The sequence below is a fragment of the Coregonus lavaretus genome (assembly GCF_964263955.1).
Source record: "Coregonus lavaretus genome assembly, chromosome: 22".
Taxonomy (NCBI): Eukaryota; Metazoa; Chordata; class Actinopteri; order Salmoniformes; family Salmonidae; genus Coregonus; species Coregonus lavaretus.
The window spans coordinates 43061495-43071719 of NC_140009.1; positions in this window are offsets into that span (position 1 = coordinate 43061495).

The window sequence follows — 10225 nt, forward strand, 5'->3', positions numbered from 1 at the left end:
AGACTGAGAGAGGGGAGAGAGAGAGGGGGGGGGGGACAGATATGGAAAAGCAAGGGAGGGCAAGAGTAGAGTCCAGAGTAGTAGAACTACCAGTGGTGGCTGGCTGTCCAGGGTGGTTAGTACTACTTCCTCCAGGTGACAGGGCTTCTGGGTCAGGGAGCCGGACACGTTGCATCACTGTCACCTCACGCCTGACAGCGGACGAGGGGGTATGACAGAAGTAAGTAACACGTTTTCTCCCTAGGACGCTAACACACTGTGACATATGCTCACCAACACACCCACATGTACACACGCACAAACCAGTTTAAGATTAGGGAGGACGATTGTTTTTCTTATGAACATGGCCTTATTTTTATTTCAGCATATTGGATGGCATTGATAGGTTAGGTCAGAGGTTCCCAAACTGTGGGGCAGGAGTCGGCAGGGGGGGGGGGGCGCGGAATCACCCCACCCCCCACCCCCCCAAAAAATAAGATTTGTATATATATATATATATATATATATATATATATATATATATATATATATATATGTATATATGTATATATGTATATGTATACAGTACCAGTCAAAAGTTTGGACGAACCTATTAATTCCAGGGTTTTTCTTTAAACACATTAAGAAGGAAATAACTTTTACCAAGGCACACCTGTTAATTGAAATGCGTTCCAGGTGACTACCTCATGAAGCTGGTTGAGAGAATGCCAAGAGTGTGCAAAGATGTCATCAAGGCAAAGGGTGGCTACTTTGAAGAATCTAAAATCTAAAATATATTTTGATTTGTTTAACACTTTTTTGGTTACTACATGATTCCATATTTTTTTTAACATTTTAGTCATTTAGCAGATGCTCTTATCCAGAGCGAGTGCATACCTTTTGTTTTTTTCATTTAATACTGTGTTATTTCATAGTTTTGATGTCTTCACTATTATTCTACAATGTAAACAATTGTAAAAATAAAGAAAAACCCTGGAATGAGTAGGTGTGTCCACATTTTTTACTGGTAGTGTAGGTGTATTCAAGGTGACAAACAGTGACACATTCAATACTGCAATCATTAGTCCAAACAGTTGCAAAATGTTCCTTTTTGCAAATAAAACAATAGTTTATATTGGACAAATTCAGGTAGGTCCATAGCAGTTTGTTCCATTTCCTTCTGTTTAAGAAACGTTTTGCAACAGAATCGGCAAAATGAATACACCCCTGATCCCCTGCACACACAGTTTTATTTCATAGCAGCCACATACAGCATCATCACTTTGCTCGTTGTATAATTCCTTCTCGCATCTACGCGATTTCCTTCTCTCACCTTTTCCCTTCGCTTGTGGACTCAGTGCACAATACAACAGCTATCTGTGACCAGGTGCAAAAACCTCTGAAGCCAAACCTTCATACCATAACCGCTAACAGCATTATAGTCAACAAACTAGAACTAACACCTAAACCCCCAATCCAATCCATGTGTATAATCACACAGTACAGTATACAGCAAGCAGTTTAGCAGTTACACCAGCGGGCCCCGGTGGCAATAAATGTATAAAAACTAAAGCTTACCTAATCTTGGAAGAGTTGACTTGTTGCATAGCCTTAGCCAGCTAGCTAACATAAATAGTCAGGTTGTTGAGTCAGGTTGTTGAGTAGGCTATATTAGCTGCATTAGCTACATAAGTGAAAGGTAAACTAAGATATAAATACTACAAAGAAATACTACTGAATATCTCTCTCTCTCTCTCTGCTGCTGCTTCACCTTCATTTTTGAAGAAATTAATTTGTTGAACTATTGTCTTTTTTTCTCTTTGAGTCGACTACTCACCACACTTTATGAACTGAAGTGCTAGCTGTAGCTTATGCTTTAGGTACTAGATTCATTCTCTGATCCTTTGATTGGATGGACAACATGTCAGTTCATACTGCAAGAGCTATGGAAGGGGGTGAGAACCATGAGCCTCCTAGGTTTTGAATTGAAGTCAATGTACCCAGAGGAGGATTGAAAATAGCTGTCCTCCGGCTACACCATGGTGCTACCCTAGAAGGTGTGGTTGAAGCTACTATAGACCTTCATTGCAAAACAGTGTGTTTTAATAAGTTATTTGGTGATGTGACTATATTTACTGTAGTATAGTTGTAACTTTTTTTACGTTTCACTATTTTTATTTTTATGAAATTCACTGAATGGTCCTCCCCTTCCTCCTCTGAGGAGCATCCCCTGATACAAACACACATTGGAGCCGTACACACACTAGCACATACATGGACACACGTACAAACACACAGGTGCGGATACGCACACCCACACACACAGGAGCACACACACACACAGGTGTGCATACACATAGACAGACACCGGAGCACACACACACACGTAATCAGGAGCCCAAACACAGGAGCGCATATTTCAGACCACACAACCGATTAGAATTGATTGACTCACCAGTGGGCATATCGCCCAAAAAAACAAATAGTGGTAAGCTAAAATCTCTCATGCACTACCCCACTACCAACATTAATGAGCAAATAAGACAAACGATGGAACAGATAAGTACATGCCTCTCGGGCTAAGTACAGTAGCACTGTGGGGCCTCCTCAAGAGTGTGCCATGCTATTGGCTGGCCAGGTTGGCAGGATCTGGGTGACAGTTTAGCCTTGTATAACTAAGAGTGGGTGGCAATGGGTGTGTTGATTGATTATGGTGTTCACACTTAGTGGAATAGTGAGTGACCATAGAGTATGTGTGTGTGTGTGCGTCATCACTATCATCATCACTGTCACCATCCAATCATCGTCGTCATAACTATCATCATCAGCATCATCTTCATCATCCGTGTATAGACTGAGAGAGCAGGCCTTTGAGTTGGCTTTAGTGTCATTATAGCTTGCTTTGTATTATGTAAATTAAAACAAGAGGAATACACATAATCTGCTTCAGCAGCAGGACAACAATCATAGCTGCCCGCTCTGGAGGTCAACACTATGCTAGTGTCTAGTGCATTTGGATGCTGAGTGCATAGGGTCTTCCTTCGAGACCCCGAGGAATAGATTTTCGGTGACACAGCCGAGGCTGTAGGAAAAGTCACTTCATTAATCAGAACTAAATGCCACTGTCACCCTGACAGTGTCTCAAATGGCATTCCCTATATAGTGTTCTACTATTGACCAAAGCCCCACGGGCCCTTAGGGGTATACTACAACGAGGAATCAATGAGTATGCCAGATTTCCTGCCTAAATATTCTGAAATAAAGTATTTTTTTTTATAAAGATAAGCTTGAAATGGGCATGGTCTAATTGACTCATCAACCAAAAACACAGTATCTAAGTTTGGCTTTCTTATTGAACCGAAAAATATATATATAGCTGGCTAACACATTGATCCTGCTTTGTAGTATACACCTCAGGTCAAAAGTAGTGCACTACATAGGAAATAGGGTGCCATTTGGGACTCCATCCCTGTCTCCCCCTGCCTTAACCAAAACACACTGAGAGATAGCATCATAGATTAATACCAATAATTAATTATCTTTTGCGCCTTTCAGATGACACCTTTAGATGACACCAAATCCGTTTTACCTCCAGCATGTTAAATGTGCAACCAGAGGGAAAAAAACTGTAGACCACCTTTACTCCACACACAGAGACGCGTACAAAGCTCTCCCTCGCCATCCATTTGGCAAATCTGACCATAATTCTATCCTCCTGATTCCTGCTTACAAGTAAAAATGAAAGCAGGAAGCACCAGTGACTCGGTCAATAAAACAGTGGTCAGATGAAGCAGATGCTAAGCTATAGGACTGTTTTGCTAGTACAGACTGGAATATGTTCCGGGATTCTTCCGATGGCATTGAGGAGTACACCACATCAGTCACTGGCTTCATCAATAAGTGCATTGATAACGTCGTCCCCACAGTGACTGTACGTACATACCCCAACCAGAAGCCATGGATTACAGGCAACATCCACACTGAGCTAAAGGTTAGAGCTGCCGCTTTCAAGGAGCGGGACTCTAACCCGGAAGCTTATAAGAAATCCCGGTATGCACTCTGACAAACAATTAAAAATGCAAAGCATCAAGGACTAAGATCGAATCATGCTACACGGGCTCAGACGCTCGTCAAATGTGGCAGGGCTTGCAAACTATTACAGACTACAAAGGGAAGCACAGCCACGAGCTGCCCAGTGACACGAGCCTACCAGACGAGCTAAATTAGTTCTATGCTCGCTTCGAGGCAAGTAACAATGAAACATGCATGAGAGCATCAGCTGTTCCGAAAGACAGTGTGATCACACTCTCCGTAGCCGATGTGAGTAAGACCTTTAAACAGGTCAACATTCACAAGGCTGCAAGGCCAGACGGATTACCAGGACGTGTACTCAGAGCATGCGCTAACCAACTGGCAAGTGTCTTCACTGACATTGTCAACCTCTCCCTGTCTGAGTCTGTAATACCAACATGTTTCAAGCAGACCACCATAGTCCCTGTGCCCAAGAACACTAAGGTAACCTGCCTAAATGACTACCGACCCGTAGCACTCACGTCTGTAGCCATGAAGTTCATTGAAAGGCTGGTTATGACTCACATCAACACCATTATCGCAGAAACCCTAGACCCACACCAATTTGCATACCGCCCAAACAGATCCACAGATGATGCAATCTCTATTGCGCTCCACACTGCCCTTTCACACCTGGACAAAAGGAACACCTATGTGAGAATGGTATTCACTGACTACAGCTCAGCGTTCGACACCATAGTGCCTTCAAAGCTCATCACTAAGCTAAGGACCCTGGGACTAAACACCTCCCTCTGCAACTGGATCCTGGACTTCCTGACGGGCCGCCTCCAGGTGGTAAGGGTAGGTAACAACACATCTGCCACGCTGATCCTCAACACAGGGGCCCCTCAGGGGTGCATGCTCAGTCCCCCCCTGTACTCCCTGTTCACTCATGACTCATGACAACAGTGGTCGGACTGATCACCAACAATGACAAGACAGCCTATAGGGAGGAGGTCAGAGACCTGTCCGTGTGCTGCCATGACAACAACCTCTCCCTCAACGTGATCAAGACAAAGGAGATGATTGTGGACTACAGGAAAAAGAAGAGAACCGAGCACGCCCCCATTCTCATCGGCGGTTGCTGTAGTGGAGCAGGTTGAGAGCTTCAAGTTCCTTGGTGTCCACATCATCAACAAACTAACATGGTCCAAGCACACCAAGACAGTCGTGAAGAGGGCACGACAAAACCTATTCCCACTAAGGACACTGAAAAGATTTGGCATGGGTCCTCAGATCCTCAAAAGGTTCTACAGCTGCACCATCGAGAGCATCCTGACTGGTTGCGTCACTGCCTGGTATGGTAACTGCTCGGCCTTCAACCGAAAGGCACTACAGAGGGTGGTGCGTATGGCCCAGTACATCACTGGGGCCAAACTTCCTGCCATCCTGGACCTCTATACCAGGCGGTGTCAGAGGAAGGCCCTAAAAATTGCCAAAATCTCCAGCTACCCTAGTCATAGACTGTTCTCTCTGCTACCGCATGGCAAGCAGCGCCGGAGCGTCAAGTCTAGGTCCAAGTGGCTTCTAAACAGCTTCTACCCCCAAGCCATAAGACTCCTGAACATCTAATCAAATGGCTACCCACACTATTTGCATTGCATTGGCTTTGTGATGGCCACTCCAATACCTTGACTTTGTTGTCCACAACTTTGGAATTATGCTTTGGGTCATTGTCCATTTGGAAGACCCATTTGCGACCAAGCTTTAACTTCCTGACTGATGTCTTGAGATGTTGCTTCAATATATCCACATAATTTTCCTTCCTCATGATGCCATCTATTTTGTGAAGTGCACCAGTTCCTCCTGCAGCAAAGCACCCCCACAGCATGATGCTGCCACCCCCGTGCTTCATGGTTGGGATTGTGTTCTTCGGCTTCTAAGCCCCCCTTTTTCCTCTAAACTTAACGATGGTCATTATGGCCAAACAGTTATATTTTTGTTTAATCAGACCAGAGGACATTTTTCCCAAAAAGTACAATATTTGTCCCCATGTGCAGTTGCAAACCATAGTCTGGCTTTTTTATGGCGGTTTTGGAACAGTGGCTTCTTCCTTGCTGAGCGGCCTTTCAGGTTATGTCGATATAGGACTCGTTTTACTGTGGATATAGATACTTTTGTACCTGTTTCCTCCAGCATCTTCACAAGGTCCTTTGCTGTTGTTCTGGGATTGATTTGCACTTTTCGCACCAAGGTACGTTCATCTCTCGGAGAGAGAACGTGTCTCCTTACTGAGCGGTATGACGGCTGCGTGGTCCGATGGTGTTTATACTTGCGTACTATTGTTTGTACAGATGAACGTGGTACCTTCAGGCATTTGGAAATTGCTCCCAAGGATGAACCAGACTTGTGGAGGTCTACAATTCTTTTTCTGAGGTCTTGTATGATTTCTTTTGATTTTCCCATGATGTCAAGCGAAGAGGCACTGAGTTTGAAGGTAGGCCTTGAAATACATCCACAGGTACACCTCCAACGGACTCAAATGATGTCAATTAGCCTATCAGAAGCTTCTAAAGCCATGATACCATTTTCTGGAATTTTCCAAGCTGTTTAAAGGCACAGTCAACTTAATGTATGTAAACTTCTGACCCACTGGAATTGTGATACAGTAAATTATAAGTGAAATAATCTGTCTGTAAACAATTGTTGGAAGAATTACTTGTGTCATGTACAAAGTAGATGTCCTAAACGACTTGCCAAAACTATAGTTTGTTAACAAGAAATGTGTGGAGTGGTTGACAAACGGGTTTTAATGACTCCAACCTAAGTATATGTAAACTTCCGACTTCAACTATAGCCTCGCTATTGTTATTTTACTGCTGCTCTTTAATTATTTGTTACTTTTATTTCTCTTTTTTTTAGGTATTCTTTCTTAAAACTGCATTGTTGGTTAAGGTATTGTTGGTAAGCATTTCACTGTAAGGTCTACACCTGTTGTATTTGGCACATGTGACAAATAAAATTTGATTTGATTTGTTTGGGAAGACTAATTAGAGGCCGTAGACCCATGGCATGTAGAGAATGGATGTCTTCCTCACGCCGTGGCCTTTCATGAAAGGGTGGGCTACCTTCTCTCTATCCCTCTATCTCTATCTCTGTATCGCTCTCTCTCTCTCTCTCTCTCTCTCTCTCTCTCTCTCTCTCTCAGTGCTTGGCCACAATTCTCATTCAATATCAGTTGTTTTATCAAAGAATCAGGTATCTGCCTATGTAGCAGAATAGCTAGCTCCACTTGCACTGCAGAATTGTTAGGTTTTCAACTGCACAAGTGGGTAAGATGCTTCAGGAGGTCGGACATGTGTGTCCTGGGTTTGAGCATCGGTATGAGCCGAATGAGGAGGAAGCGATACTGGCTATGCAAGCAGTGTGGCATCTTTTACAATGGTGCCAAATGATTCAAATCTGCAGTTGCGCTCAGCTCAAAGCTGGGGTCACTGTGGAGTGGGTTTTGGGTGTGAATGTATCAGACGGGGATCTTTTTCAGCCATAAATGTCTCCACTTGCGCTGCCGAATAACTAGCTTATCGATGGCGTGTGTGATTTCAAGGCAGAGGTCCTGGGTTCGAGCCTCAGTATGAGCCAAATCAGGAGGAAGCGATACTCGCTAAGCAATCAGTGTGACCTCCTTTACACCTAGCAGCATCGAGGCAGCATTAGACGGGTTGTGATAACAACGTTGTCTGTCCATCCAATTAAATTGTCCAGATGGGAATTTTGGCCTGCATTAAAGCTAGAATCCTTAGTTGCTACATTCATTTTTGGTGCAGTGGCTTCGGAAAGTATTCAGACCCCTTTACTTTTTCCACATTCTGTTACTTTACAATCTTATTTTAAAATAAATTAAATTGTTTCATCTGTCTACACACAATACCCCATAATGACAAAGCAAAAACTGTTGTTTTGACATTTTTGCTAATTTATAAAAAATAAATAACTGAAATATTACATTTACATAACTATTCAGACCTTTTACTCAGTACATTGTTGAAGTAGCTTTGACAGCGATTACAGCATCGAGTCTTCTTGGGTATGATGCTACAAGCTTGACACACCTGTTTATGGGGAGTTACTCCCATTCTTCTCTCCAAGAAGACTCGAGGCTGTAATCGCTGCCAAAGGTGCTTCAACAAAGTTCTGAGTAAAGGGTCTGAATACTTATGTACAGTACCAGTCAATAGTTTGTCAATAGTCTACATTGTAGAATAATAGTGAAGACATCAAAATTATGAAATAACACATATGGAATCATGTAGTAACCAAAAATGTGTTAAACAAATCAAAATATACTTGAGATTTTAGATTTTTCAAATAGCCACCCTTTGCCTTGATGACAGCTTTGCACACTCTTGGCATTCTCTCAACCAGCTTCACCTGGAATGCTTTTCGAACAGTCTTGAAGGAGTTCCCACATATGCTGAGCACTTGTTGGCTGCTTTTCCTTCACTCTGCCGTCCGACTCATCCCAAACCATCTCAATTGGGTTGAGGTCGGGGGATTGGGGAGGCCAGGTCATCTGATGCAGCACTCCATCACTCTCCTTCTTGGTAAAATAGCCCTTACACAGCCTTTAGGTATGTTGGGTAATTGTCCTTTTGAAAAACAAATGATAGTCCCACTAAGCGCAAACCAGATGAGATGGTCTATCACAGCAGAATGCTGTGGTAGCCATGCTGGTTAAGTGTGCCTTGAATTCTAAATAAATTACAGACAGTGTCACCAGCAAAGCACCCACACACCATAACACCTCCTCCTCCATATTTTACAGTGGAAAATAGACATGCGGATATCTGTTCACCCACACCACGTCTCACCAAGACACGGCAGTTGGAACCAAAAATCTCCAATTTGGACTCCAGACCAAAGGACACATTTCCACTGGTCTAATGTCCATTGCTCGTGTTTCTTGGCCCAAGGAAGTCTCTTCTTATTATTGGTGTCCTTTAGTAGTGTTTTTTTGCAGCAATTCGACCATGAAGGCCTGATTCACACAGTTCCCTCTGAACAGTTGATGTTGAGATGTGTCTGTTACTTGAACTCTGCGAAGCATTTATTTGGGCTTCAATTTCTGAGGCTGGTAACTCTATTGAACTTATCCTCTGCAAAAGAGGTAACTCTGGGTCTTCCATTCCTGTGGCGGTCCTCATGAAAGCCAGTTTCATCATACCGCTTGATGGTTTTTGCGACTGCACTTGAATAAACTTTGAATGTTCCGTATTGACTGACCTTCATGTTCCGTATTGACTGACCCCCCCCCCCCCCCCCCCACCTTGTCACAACACAACTGATTGGCTCAAACGCATTAAGAAGGAAAGAAATTCCACAAAGTAACTTTTAAGATGGCACACCTGTTAATTGAAATGCATTACAGGTGACTACCTCATGAAGCTGGTTGAGAGAATGCTAAGAGTGTGCAAAGCTGTCATCAAGGCAAAGAGTGGCTATTTGAAGAATCTCAAATATAAAATATATTTTGATTTGTTTAACACTTTTTTGGTTACTACATGATTCCATGTGTGTTATTTCATAGTTTTGATGTCTTCATTATTATTCTACAATGCAATAACAATTTTAAATAACGAAAAACCCTTGAATGAGTAGGTGTGTCCAAACTTTTGACTGGTAGTGTAAATGTGATATTTCATTTGTTTTAGTTTTTTTAATTTGCAAACATTTCCAAAAACCTGTTTTTGCTTTGTTATTATGGGGTATTGTGTGTAGATTGATGAGGGGGAAAAACAATTTATTCAATTTTAGAATAAGGTTGTAACGTGACAAAATGTGGAAAACATCAAGGGGTCTTAATATTTTCAGAAAACTATAACTTATAAATGCCTCATGCGCTTAGTTCAACTGTCGTACCCAATCAGAATCTAAAATATAAGGTTGTTTTAGTCCAATGTTTGTAAACATTGTAAATATAAACAAACATCGTATAGGCTCAAAACATGGTTAAAACTATAATGTTGATATCATGGCTGGCTGCCCTCCCCCCTCCTCCCTCTCTGTGGATGACTTCGTTAACTATTTTGAAAAGAAGGTTGATGACATCCGATCCTCGTTTGTTAAGTCAAATGACACCGCTGGTCCTGCTCACACTGCCCTACCCTATGCTTTGACTTCTTTCTCCCCTTCTCTCTCCAGATGAAATCTTGCGACTTGTGACGGCCGGCCGCCC